Source organism: Bos grunniens, chromosome 9, assembly GCF_055505025.1.
Source record: "Bos grunniens cultivar Pamir isolate PY7600 chromosome 9, Bosgru_T2T1.0, whole genome shotgun sequence".
Taxonomy (NCBI): Eukaryota; Metazoa; Chordata; class Mammalia; order Artiodactyla; family Bovidae; genus Bos; species Bos grunniens.
In genome coordinates, this window is record NC_141173.1 from 27,748,790 (window position 1) to 27,762,905 (window position 14,116).

The 14,116-nt window shown below is 39.4% G+C and overlaps 1 protein-coding gene across 4 annotated transcripts in view; it reads right to left on the reverse strand.

The window, feature by feature from the left end:
* NKAIN2 (sodium/potassium transporting ATPase interacting 2) overlaps nt 1-14,116 on the reverse strand; it is a 1,179,899-nt gene that overhangs the window by 502,337 nt on the left and 663,446 nt on the right. The window lies entirely within an intron of this gene.

Sequence of the window (14,116 nt, forward strand, 5' to 3'; positions counted from 1 at the left end):
TGTCACCAGGTTCTACCAGTACCTGGGATTTTATTATGATTCATTACTTTATATATAATAATGAAATTCTTTTCAACTATCACTTAGTTTCATATGTGAAATTTGACCAATGCTCTGAGTATTATGTCTGAATTTTATGAAAGAATCTGTAACTTTAGAGAAGAAAAATGACTTGCGCATACCATAGACCTGGAAAATATTACAATCAAGATTAGAAATCAAATCTTCTGATTCTAAATTTCCTATTATCCACAGTCCTATTAAAATTAATATATAAATATTGCTTAAGGGAGATTGTATATTTCCATAAAGAAATATAGTCTATAAGTGACATACTTTGGCCACCTCATGTGAAGAGTTGACTCATTGGAAAAGACTCTGATGCTGGGAGGGATTGGGGGCAGGAGCAGAAGGGGACGACAGAGGATGAGATGGCTGGATGGCATCACTGACTCTATGGACGTGAGTCTGAGTGAACTCCGGGAGTTGGTGATGGACAGGGAGGCCTGGCGTGCTGCGATTTATAGGGTCGCAAAGAGTCAGACACGACTGAGCGACTGAACTGAACTGAATTGATAAGTGACATAAACATTTATCCCCATCAGTCATCAGTTGCTTCTCACATATCAGATCATTTTGTAACAATAATGCTAATACATGCCTTAATGTATAAATTGTGGTGCTTTATAAGTTAATTTATAGGTATGTTAATTTCATGTGCCTTAAGTATTTTCTCGGAGAAGGCAATGGCACCCCACTCCAGTACTCCTGCCTGGAAAATCCCATGGACGGAGGAGCCTGGAAGGCTGCAGTCCATGGGGTCGCTGAGGGTTGGACACAACTGAACGACTTCACTTTCACTTTCACTTAACTATTTTCTATTGCTCAAGTGAGTCAAACTAAACCTGGATTTCATTACTTTTAGCCCCAACAATGTTCTACTGAGTCACAGCTGTTTCTGACTTCAGGGTTTTATTTACTCATTGACAATCACACAGGGAACAAAATCCAAAAGAAAAGGGACACAAATCAAACTTTTTAGAGAAGGAGAACATACGAGTAGGAACTTAAGTGTCCAGCTAATTGACTAACCTTAGACCAGAGAACCTATTTCACATGAGATAAGACCTCTAGGCTTTCATTTAAATTCTGCTCAGTCTCTGACATTTCTGTCAGACGTAACATCTTTTAAATTGTTCTGCCCTTCAAAATTCAATAGAAGGAAGAATCGTATTCTCTCTATAATAAATATACTTTTTCTATGTGACTGGGACAAAGTCATGACATAACCAACCACAGCGTGGCTTTGCCAGTTCATCCAGCGGTGCCTGTGGCAATCAAGCACAGCCCTCAACTCCTCAGCTCAGGGCGACAACAGTATTTCTCACTATGCCTTCTGCTTACAAAGTTCTCCCTTGACTTTTCTAGGACTGAAAAATTCAATCTCTGCTTTACATATGATTTCATAACCTTACGAGTCATTTCTGGCTCATTTATTTTTCTGTGTGTACAGCTAAGAAGCAATGGGGAAACAAAAAGCATTACAAGGGCATTCATTTGTTAATTTAGCAAATACTCATCAAGTATCCACTACGTATACAGCTTTAGAGTAGGAAGGTACTAGAATCTGTAGTAACCCAACGTATAGGGGGCTCAAAAAGCTTACAGTCTGTGAACTATTATTATAAGAATTCAGTTGTCCTTAATTAAGTCTAGTTATTTTAAAATTAATTTGAAATTTAAAATATATCAAAATGTATCATCCAGTTTTTAAGTGTTTTCAATACAGGGGGAAAAATAAAGAAGTAAGAGTGATATTAGAAAATTATAAAAGGAGACATAAATATCATTCATATAATAGACACACTGCCCTGAGTTCTGCCTACAAAGAAGCACAACATAAGGTTCATAGAAGGTTAATTAATTTGATGGATAAGTTGAATTGGGTGTCTGGCACCAAAGAATTGAATATATCACTTTTTACCTGGAGTTTCTATTTTCATAGAAACAACCACAGTGCTAAACAGAGATGATTACTAAATAGAGATGAATAATCAAGAGTCTGTTAAACCCTCTCACTGACTTAGGGGCGGAAGGATAGCAGAGTTGAGAACATGGCTGTTGGGAGATTCGTATATCAAAAGGTTCAAGTTTTGACCATACTCTTGTGCAGCACCCAAAGTAACTTATAAATAGACTTAGTCTTTTCATATTTTTTTTTCTGCTCTTTGAGATTCCTTTGGGACCATTGATCGAAACTAGGAACTCTGAATACTCTAAGACAACTTGAAAAAATTATATTTAACCTTAGACTCCACAGTCACTGGGGAATTTTTACTTGATGGAGAGTTCCCTCTTTGTGTTCTGATTCTTAGATTTGAAGAGGCAAGAAAGCAGAAGTGATTTCAGAATGGGTTCAGAGTCTATTGCTCTGTAGAGGTATATGCTCCCAATTGTTAAAGGGCTCCTCATTCACTGAACAAATATTTATTGAGTAGCTACTCTGTGTCAGGCCCTGGTGAACAAGACAGGTAGAGTCCTGGACTTTAAAAGGTCACATCATGCCAAATTGCCATTGACAGATTAAAGAAACAAAAGGCCAAAAGGACAGAATGATTTACAGATACCTGCTAACCCCTTTTGCTCACACATATAAACACCACATCATCGGCCGACAGGTATGTTTGTGACAAGAATAATTTTCAGAACATCAACCCTCACTGCAGTCTGCATCTAACTTGGAGCTTTAACTGATACTTCTCAGTAAGCATTCATGTTTGCATTGTTTTATCCTGGATAGCAAGGCTGTGATTGCTCAATGTGGATTTACTGACCATCCACACCTGTGCACAGCACAATACTGAGTCACTGCAATACAGTAATTTATCTCATGGAAACCAGGGCCAGAAAGTGAAAATTTCCTTCAAGTATGTTATAGCAACTATGAAGAATTTTCCATCACAGTACCCTACAGTCCCAGAAGTTTGGCTTTTTTAGCATGTTTTTCAGATGCTTCTATGTTTCTCTTTTACTAGTGCCCCACAGTAACTGCAATGGCCTTGTGCCACATGTCCTGACTTCCTAGAGTTTACCAGAATAAACCTAGGAACAGCCTAGCCCCTTCCTTCATCCATAGACCTCAATTCTGGATTTGCCGCTCTCATGCTTTCTTTGACTCTCTCATTTCCATGGATATGACCCCTCCCAACAGTTCACAGATGGCATCTGAAATAGACAGAGAAGCATGTATCACAATCTTCTGGAGAAGGTAAAATAATATATTCATCTTCCATGCAAATTATAGGGGCAGGTGGGTCTTTCCTAATCTATTCTATAGTGAATATTTCTAAAAGTTTTCATCTTAGAATTCTGTTCATTTAACCTTGGGATTGGGATAGAAAATATGAGGCAAGTTTCTGTCTGTATTAGAAAATTTCCATCCGCAGATGGTGTTTCTCCAATTGGAAAAGATGGAAGTCAAATCTAGTGTTCAGATAGCATCTTAAAAAATAAAAGTCAATTTTCTCCTGCTTAGCACTTCTCAGACAGAATAATGTTCCGACTGTCTTCATAGCTGGTCTTTAGCCTGTTTCCTTCAGACTGTTTGAACACTGAAACACTTGCAAATCACTTAGTAAATAACACTGTCCCAGGCTCCCTGAGTGCTGCACCACTGCCCTGGCCCCTCTTCTAAGATGTCTCCTCCCCATCCTCCTGAAGATCCTGCAACCACAATCTCACTTTTAGCACAACACAGGGCTAAGGTCTGGCATCAGTTCTGATGGGTTTGTGCTCAAGTAGTACCCATACTTATTGGTTGGCCAAAAAGGCTGTTTGGGTTTTTACATACCATCTTATGAAACCTCTCCCCACTACCCCCCACCCCCAAATACATTTTGGCCAACCCAGTACATGTTCTGAACATTAACTCTGCTTATCTCAAGTAAGAAAAATTCATTAAAATTCTCTGTTTCAGTCTTAGGTGTGAATAAGCTAGATAAGCTTATCAGATAAGCTTAGAAAGATAATTCCCCCACCCATTCTCCTCTGAGGTTCTGATACGTGAGCTTTGGAGGGAAATCACTAAACCAAAAATCTCTGCAATGATGGTAAAGATGAACATTTTCACCTTTGGGATATCTACCAGGTATACTGAAGTTGGTCTTACATTCATCCTGTCAGGCTGACACTGTCGATACCTAAGCCTTCAAATATTTTCAGGACGTGAAGGATGCAGACCCATATGCAGCTAGCTTGCCCAGAGTCCAAGAATAACCATTCCCATGAACTCATCTGTAAGCAAAATCCACCTATGGGAGTGTTCTACCCTGAGGCCAAAAGTTCAGCTCCAACAGAATCTAGATCCAGAAGGGCCCAGGGGAGGAAAATGAATACACTGCTTGACAATTACTGTCAGGTTGATCTTCCCCCTTTTTCTCACATGCCAATAAGGTTCACTGAGGCAAGAACATAGTTCACTTGGACCATATAATTGTTTCCAACCCATAAAGAGAAGAGAGAGAGGAAGGCAGGGAAGGAGAAAGGGAGGAGGGAGAGAGAACACAAGAAGAAAAAAAGTGTGTGTGTATGTGTGTGTATATATATATACATACACATATATATATATATGTATGTATATATGTCGGAGAAGGAAATGGCAACCCACTGCAGTATTCCTGCCTGGAGAATTCCACAGATGGAGGAGCCTGGGAGGCTACAGTCCACGGGGTCGCAAAGAGTCGGAAACGACTGAGAGACTTCACTTTTCACTTTCATATATATATGTATATGTATATGTGTGTGTGTATATATATATATATATATATAGGATTTAATGATTTTGACAAAATGCCAAAGGGAGAAAATTCTGTAACTTATCCTTTTTTAACACTGACTTGTGAGGTGGTCTCTTTCCTCAGCGTTTTATTAGGTTTAAGGGAATAAGCAAACTAATCCAAGCTGACATTGTAATGTCCCTCTACAGAGACAACACATTTACATTTGAGTTCATTTATTTAGTAATATTTAGTAAACACCCATTAGGTACCTAGCACTATGCTTAACAAAGAAGAAACTAAATGAATATAAAATACAAAATAACAACAGCATTGCTGCAGGGAAGTTCTTTCTTAAAGAGTCTCACAAAATCGAAGAACTTTTTAAATACAAAGAAAGGAAGATCTCTGTACACAGCACAGTTGAAAAGTAGTAGAAAAGGTGGGTGAAAAAGATTTGTTTACAGTCGAATTTGGTTACTTGCAGTGGTTATGCTCTATAAAGTCACTGCAAACACAGTGAATACTGTTTTGAATACTGAGTCATTGTTCGTACGGGAAAAACAAGGTTAGGCTCCTGTGAGCCTCTGCTCACATTTTCACTAACCATCAATACACAATCTTGTTTCTGTTTAAAATCATCTTATTCAATTATTTATTTTTGTTCATTAACATTTGAACTCAAATTCAACAACACTATAATTCATGTCTGAAGCAAGCTTATCTAATATATGTATTTTCTCTATAAGGCACATCACAGTGTCATGTACTTAGGAACACTTGTCAGCACTTCAGCACTATTTAGGGGGCATCTTAACCAGCAAAATCACCAACAAACATATCCTAATGCAGGAAAATGGGGCACTAAATAGACTGTGAAAAGGACATTTATTTACATTATGAGAAGCAAAAGACAGAACATCGTCTTGTTCAACCTCAGCTAAGAACATGTACATTTGGGACTCAAATTTTTCACTGCTCTGTATACATCCATGAATAACTATGAAAGCACATGAGTATTGATTCAACGGTTCTAAAGAAATTTTAGTGAGTGGGCAAACTTGAAAATATGGAATCTACTAATAATGAAGATTGATTGTATTTATAAGGGAAACAGTCTTAACTAAAAATAACTAGAGAAATGAAGAGCACAGTTATTTTGGGAATTTGTGAAGAAGTCTATCATCTTGCTGTAGATCAGTTTTTTCAAAGTGTGGTACCTGGACCAGAAGCATCACACAACAGGAAATACCTTAGAAATGAAAATTCTTAGGTCCTACCCCAGACTGCTTCCCTGGTGGCTCAGAGGTTAAAGCGTCTGCCTGCAATGCGGGAAACCTGGGTTCGATCCCTGGGTTGGGAAGATCCCCTGGAGAAGAAAATGGCAACCCACTCCAGTATTCTTGCCTGGAGAATCCCATGGACAGAGGAGCCTGGTGGGCTATAGTCCACGGGGTCGCAAAGAGTTGGACACGACTGAGCGACTTCACTTTCACCCCAGACTGCTAAGGCAAAGTCTCTAGAGAAGAGCCTCAGCAATGTGTGTTCTAATAGGGTTTTCAGGTGAGTATGACCATTATGGACAGTTCTAGCTGAGGACTAATAATGGAAATAAGAGCAGGTAAAAAAGTGGAAGTGAAAATGTTAGTCACTCAATCATGTCTGACTCTTTGCGACCTCCATGGACTGTTGCTTGCCAGGCTCCTCTGTCCATGGAATTCTCCAGGCAAGAATACTGGGGTGGGTATCCATTCTCTTCTCCAGGGGAGCTTTCTGACCCAGTGATCAAACCCTTGTCTCCTGCATTATAGGCAGATCCTTTACCATCTGAGCCACCAGGGAAGCCCAACAGCAGGTAGGTGGGGTATAATAAAATTTGTCAGTGTTCTGATAAAAAGTCAAGAAAACTGGGCTTTATCCAATAATAATAAGAGGGTGAGTAGTTTGGGGTTTTGCTTTAGAGAAGGAAAATAGGTGTGCAAAATTGATAATTAAGGTTTCAAAAAACTGGAAGTAATCTAGATCTAGAGTAATGACCTCAAGCAGGATCTCTCAACACTGGCCCTGTTGATGTCTTGTTTTTGAGTTGTTAGGGGCTTTTCTGCACATAATGAAGTATTTAGTAGCACCCTAGAACCCCTCACCCACTAGATGTTAGTAGTGTCTCCCCTTAATACGACAGCCAAAAATGTCTCCAGACATTACCAAATGTCCTTGAGAGGCAAAAGTGCCCCTGTTTGAGAGCTACTGATTTAGAGGTGCTCTTTTATTTGTATATTAATTTATTCAACTTAATTCAGCTAGTATTTATTAATCACCAATTAGGTCTTAAACTGGGCTTAGGTCAGAGATGCAGAGGTAAAGCCCAGTTTATTTGGACTCTTTTCTAAAGTCTTAAAATTTAGAAACTAATTAACCGATCTTTAAAAGGTGAGAAATAAACGTTCTTATTCCAATTTTATATGGATTAAGCTATCAACCTATAGATTTAGTCGTTGGCACTCTGGATGTGAGAAAAATCCAATTTTGATACCACAGGGCTGTCCACAAATGTTAGACTAGAACTTTGTTGTTGATATAGTTTGTTTTTTGTGGAGTCTATTTTGTGATTTCAAGCTTCACTGAATGCTTGCCATTACTGAACACAATGCAATGGGTAAACAGGAGGAGAAGTAATCAGCCAGACACCAGCATACTCCAAGTCTTTGGGTCTGATGCCTTGTTTAAATGACTAGGGGTTGGTGCTATCCATTCTGAAGTACAAGAATCACAGTGACTGAAAAATTTAATTAGACCCAAACTTCATTTTATAGAATAGTGAGGACCCTGAAGAACTGACTCATTAGAATAAGACCCTGATGCTGGGAAAGATTGAAGGCAGGAGGAGAAGGAGACGGCAGAGGATAAGATGGTTGGATGGCATAACCAACTCAATGGACATGAGTTTGAGTAAACTCTGGGAGTTTTCGATGGACAGGGAGGCCTGGCATGCTGCGGTCCATGGGATTGCAAAGAGTCAGACATGACTGAGGGACTGAACTGAACTGAGGACCCTGAAAGATAACACTGCTTGCTTATGGTATCTCTACTGTGAAACTGGAGTTTGAAAATTATGTATGTATGCATGCATGCATGCATGTGCACACACATACACATATAGTTTACATATATACACACATATATTTTATATGTGTGTATATATATATTTGAGATATATATATATACATATATATATATATCTCAAAGGAAGTTTTTAGCAAGAGCTCCATAAATATAGAGCACATATATGAAAAACAGTAGTTGCTAGGAAATCTTGATCTGTAGATGCTGTAAACATATAATTTTTGATCCAAACCAGGTCATTTTTGTAGTGAAGTATAGTATTAACAGAATAACAAGGGAAGGTGAAGACTGATCTGGGCAAGCAAGGATTTATGACCATTTTAGCTACAGAAAATTAAAAAGCCAACCCTGTAGTTTGGGGAGATATCGATTCCGTGCGTCCAGCCAAGACCCTGAGAATCCTCATATTCAAGAAGATCTAGGATTGGCATAATCCTGCATGGCGGAGACTGAGACTGGCTGCTTGGGTACAGAGCAACATTAGAGGGAAGAAGCCTTCCAGCAGGTCACTACACTGCCTCAAGGAATTGGGGGAAGGCTGTCAGTGGCTCAGGGCCTCCTATTCCTGCTTTCACAGCTTCTCAAAGTGCCTGGTCCATCCGATGTGCTCAGCCCTGCTGGTGGCCTTGTCCTATAGCCAGCCTTTAAAAAATGCCCAGCGGACACTTTCACACCTTGTAACTGGCAGCAGGAGTATATATTTGGGTGTGGAGCCTTTTCCACTTGTGACAGAAGTGTCACGTGGCCAGATATTTGACACCACGATCTTATTTTATACAGAAATTATTTCCTTTGGATGCTATCTTTACAATTTCAGGGATGTTATTTTTAAACAGTCAGCAAAAGTCGAATTAATGTCTTGGTCATTCAGTAACATCAATGGTTTATAGTCAGAAATCAAGTTAAAAGGAGCTTAAAAAGTGAGTAAAGGAGTCAAACCACTTTAAGGAACTATGTATCATAAGCAAATGGTGCCCTCATTCATCTCAGTAAATTTTGTGATTAAAATGGACTATTGATTGTACCTGATAGAGAGGCGCATAATTTAATCAAGTGAGATAAAATTAGCAATACAATCTTATATAGTCTTACACAGCACCATTTATTGTTGGTGAAGATGATCCAGAATCACTGTGCAATATTTGAATATGTCTCTAATGTAATACAATGTGAATACTTCTTAATGCCCTGCTCAGGTCAGCTTTTTTAGGTTGCTGCTGTGGTATACTTAGTTTTTCATTTACTCAATTGAAATATATCGACTGCCCGTGGCATGCAAGGTGATAAGGTTACACCAGTGCACAGGTTTATAGTTGAGCAAGTTCACTACTCCATGAATTTTAGTTTCTATGTCTGGGGAGACGCATATTATATATATAGATAATTTCAGAGAATAAGTGCTGTGAAGAAAACTCATTGGGATAAAAGTATTTCTATTACATCCTCAGAGAATAGTTAATACTGATATTTTGTGTTTATTGAATATTCTCACTGTATAAGCCCATAACTAAGAACTGCATGTGTGTGTGGCTCAGTCATATCCTACTCTTTATGACCCCATGGACTATTGCCCTGCCAGGCTCCCCTGTCCATGAAATTCTCCAGGGAAGAATACTGGAGTGGGTTGCCATTCCCTTCTCCCATTTCACTCCTAGATTTACATCACCTTTCTGAAATTAGTATGATGAATATTTTTATTTTACTAATGGAGAGACTAGAGTCAGAGAAATAGAATTACCTAAGGTCAGTCAGATATTAAGGAGAAGGGCCACACTTTAAGCTTCCCAGATGGTGCAGTTAGTAAAGAATCCACCTGCCAATGTAGGAGACATAAAAGATGTGAGTTCAACACCTGGGTAGGGAAGATCCCCTGGAGAAGGAAATGGCAACCCACTCCAGTATTCTCACCTGGTAAATCCCATGGACAGAGGAGCCTGGCAGGCTGCAGTCCATGGGGTCTGCAAAGAATCGGACAGGACTGAACACGTGCACAGATGTCCACAATTTAAAGCCTTGGAAAAGTGGGGGGTGGGAGGGAGGTTCCAGAGGGAGGGGATATATGTATACATAAGACTAATTCACTTTGCTGAACAGCAGAAACTAACACAACATTGTAAAACAACTATATTCCAATACACATAAATAAATAAATGACCAACTAAAGAAAAAAAAAAGTCAGCTGCTAGTCCAAGCTTCTCATGCAAGTCCATGCATAGAAGATAGAGTGATGTCAACAAAATGACGGAGAGAGAGAGAGAAATATATGGTAAGTGCAGAAGTGGAGAGGAGTGGACACACCGAGGAAAGAATCAAAATAACTCTCCTGGAAACTGACACTGCAGGCAGGTGAGCAGAGTTTAGCCAAGAGAGGTAAGGATGAAGGGGCCCTGAAGACAGAGGGAACAGCACGTGCATGGTGACAGAGGATGCTCATGCCTCCAGTGAGACAGGAATGTGAGCTCAAGGAGCTGCGGGAGGTAGGGAAGGATGGGGAGGGATAAAAGTAGAGACAGGCAGAGATCAAGCTATGGAGGGCCTGCGTGCCATGCTGGAGAGTTTGGCTTTATTCTTTAGCTAACTGGGAGCCACTGAAGTGTTTCAAGCAGGTAAATGACCTTATCTGATTTGCCCTTTTAGAAAGATCACTCTTTTTGCCAGAGTCCAATGTGCATTGGAGAGAGTGAGGCAAGAAGCCAGAAAAGACGGTCTGGGAAAGTCGATCTCTGGGGCAGTCAAGAGGTCATGATTTGCATCAGCCAGCAAATGTGGGGATGGATGTCATATCTAGAAATGATGTGAAGAAGGCAAAATTCACATGACTTGGGGGAGAAGTCATGGTGGATTACTCAGTTTCTGGCTCAAATGGTGACACTACTGGGGGAACAGCAGAATTGGGTGGTGAAGATGAGACAAACTGCTCACTGCTGGACTTCAGTTTCCTCATCAGTAAAAGGAGAAAAAATCATTTTTACCTCATTAACTGTGATGAGGGCTAATGAATTGTAAAATATCTAAGCCATTTAGGATATTTCTGGGCACATGCCGGAAAACCATTCACTAAATCAATATCATGAGCAACAGATTTAACATAATTTTGTTGCCTGCTTTTTTCCCCTCTCACAATGATGAAAGTTATTGCCCCAGATAAACTCTAGTTGGCAATGCAAATTTAAGCAAAGAAATGCAAAACTTGTAACAGGAAGTAAGCGTTGCTCTCATTATACAGCAAGTTGTAGTGTCTTTAGTGGATGTGAGAGTTGGACCATAAGAAGGGCTGAGCGCGAAAGAATTGATGCTTTCAAACTGTGGTGCTGGAGAAGACTCTTGAGAGTCTCTTGGACAGCAAGGAGATCAAACCAGTCAATCCTAAAGGAAATCTACCCTGAATACTCATTGGAAAGACTGATGCTGAAGCTCTGATTTGTTCGCTACCTATTGTGAAGAGCCAACTGATTGGAAAAGAGCCTGATGCTGGGAAAGACTGAAGGCAAAAGGAGAAGAGGGTGGCAGAGGATGAGATGGTTGGATAATATCACCAACTCAGTGGACATGAACTTGGGCAAATTCCGGGAGATACTGAGGAACAGGGAGGCCTGGCGTGCTGCAGTGCATGGAGTCGCAAAGAGTAGGATGTAACTTAGCTACTGAACAACAACAATAGATATTAAGGCATTATTTATTTACTCTGTTTGTGGGGTGTAGTTGAAGATAGAGAAACCCCATAACTCCAGAAAACTGCCTGCTTGATATTCTCTGATACTAGCAATGAGCTTCTGACAGAGAATCTTATGACTTGAACTACCTCAATATTGTGTTGCTTGAGCAGATTTGAAAAGACCTATCAGGGCATATTCTCAAGATAAATCTTCCAAGCTATGAGCGCATTATCCAGAACTGTACCAGAATGGGGCTCGCCCTTCAGACACAGCAGAGTTTTAGCCCACATTCGTTTCAGTTTGGCTAGGTGCCTGTCTGCTGATGATTTCAGTTACAACTGATAGAAAGAGAAAAGTTAGAAGACGAATAAAATATAGATTGCCCATAAATTAATTTTTCCTTTTTTTCCTCTTACAGAGGAAGCATCCATCAAGGATATAAACAATATAAACTGCACTTTCTTCTTCTCACAGCCAGGAGTCTTTTAAATAATATATTGATTGCATATAGGATTACAGTAAAGCATTTGTCTTATACCTTTTATATGAATGCAAAAAGAATTAAGTAGCTGCTGCTGCTGCTGCTGCGTCGCTTCAGTCGTGTCCGACTCTGTGCGACCCCAGAGATGGCAGCCCACCAGGCTCCCCCGTCCCTGGGATTCTCCAGGCAAGAACACTGTAGTGGGTTACCATTTCCTTCTCCAATGCATGAAAGTGAAAAGTGAAAGTGAAGTCGCTCAGTCGTGTCCGACTCTTCGTGACCCCATGGACTGCAGCCTACCAGGCTCCTCCGCCCATGGGATTTTTCAGGCACAAGTACTGGAGTGGGTTGCCATTGCCTTCTCCAATTAAGTAGCTGCGTTGCCTCAATCATAAATCTGACAAGGAAATGCTGTTCCTAAAAACTGTCTACAGTCTAAGACACCTTTGAAGGTAAATGCACCATTTTAACGCCACTGTTTATTACTGTAAATAAAGTGACCAATTAATTTGTTGTGTTTGAAAACAAAGAAGACATAATGTTCATTACCTTACAGTTAGGGGATAAGCACAAAATATGTGTGTTCATACTAAAGCACTGAGAAGCTTAGCATAGAATAATGGAAATGGTAAAGGACACAAATACTCATGTCTGACTTAAAAATAACATTTACAAATGAAGATTCCTGACCAAAATTAAGTGGAAATTAAATTATTGTTTTGTCACTAAAGAACACAAGCATTTAGCATTTTTTAAAGTTATCAAGACTTTTTCTATCTGATTGATTTTTATTATTCAGCAAGCATCAACCTATTCTCCTTAATGGTAGACATGAAGCTATTCAAGTCTGCATCAACCTGCTGATACAGAAAAGTTCAGTTAAACGCAGCTGTGAGGCAAGGATCCCAGGAGTACGCAAAGGTATGCTTTAGTTAGAATACAGTTAAGTGATGTAATGCACAGACCTTACGAGTTTATTTCTTGTACCTTTAATATTTCCTGATCTGCAGGTGGGCTTCTTCCACAACAGAGGTTCTCAATTGTTTAGTTTTTATCTGAAGACTTGTTTAGACTCCTTTCCCAAACAAAAATTTGGTCAGGAGAGTGACACTGTTTTCCATGTTTGTGACTCTCTTTAATGTCTGGCTTCATAGAAGACAGCTGGACTTCATATGTGTTTTTTCATTTAATCTTTTGTGACATGTTGCTTTGGTTGTAATTCTCTTAAAAGAACATAGTCTCACAATGAAATGCACTGAACAAAGGGAAGCGCAATTTCACAGCCCTTTCAGATGTTTGTGAATATTTCAAATAAAAGTGGATATTCTTCTTGATACTATATCCAAACTTGACAAGGGTCGTTTTCTAAAGTTTAGTTGCATTGTGGAATCTGGACCATATTAATGATCATTCATACTTTTTTGTATTAAAATGCATCAGCATGTCTTACACCTTGAATGGATCTTTTACCCCTATATCTGTAACATCATGTGTGGGTCACTTGAAAATTACTGGTTTGCTGACTTATATGGATCTCCCAAATGTTAAATTACATAATTATACAATTTCAAAAAGTCACATTCACTAACATCACTTATATTTACTTCAGTGTTACTGTGAAAATAATTTTTAGTTCACAGACCTCTTGATAGGGTCTCTGAAACCCCCAAATGATACTTAATGCACCATTGTCCCATATAGTGATTCAAAGAACCAGGATCCTAGCTTGGGGCTTCACTATTCTTGCAAAAAGCTCATCATTTTGTCCACACTCAGACAGTAGAAGAAAGGAGGTAGATACCATATTTCTTTCTTTTTTTTAAATTAATTAATTAATTTTAATTGGAGGAAAATTCTGAAAGAGATGGGAATACCAGACCACCTGATCTGCCTCTTGAGAAACCTATATGCAGGTTAGGAAGCAACAATTAGAACTGGACATGGAACAACAGACTGGTTCCAAATAGGAAAAGGAGTACGTTAAGGCTATATATTGTCATCCTGCTTATTTAACTTCTTTGCAGAGTACATCATGAGAAACGCTGGGCTGGAAGAAGCACAGGCTGGAATCAAGATTGCCG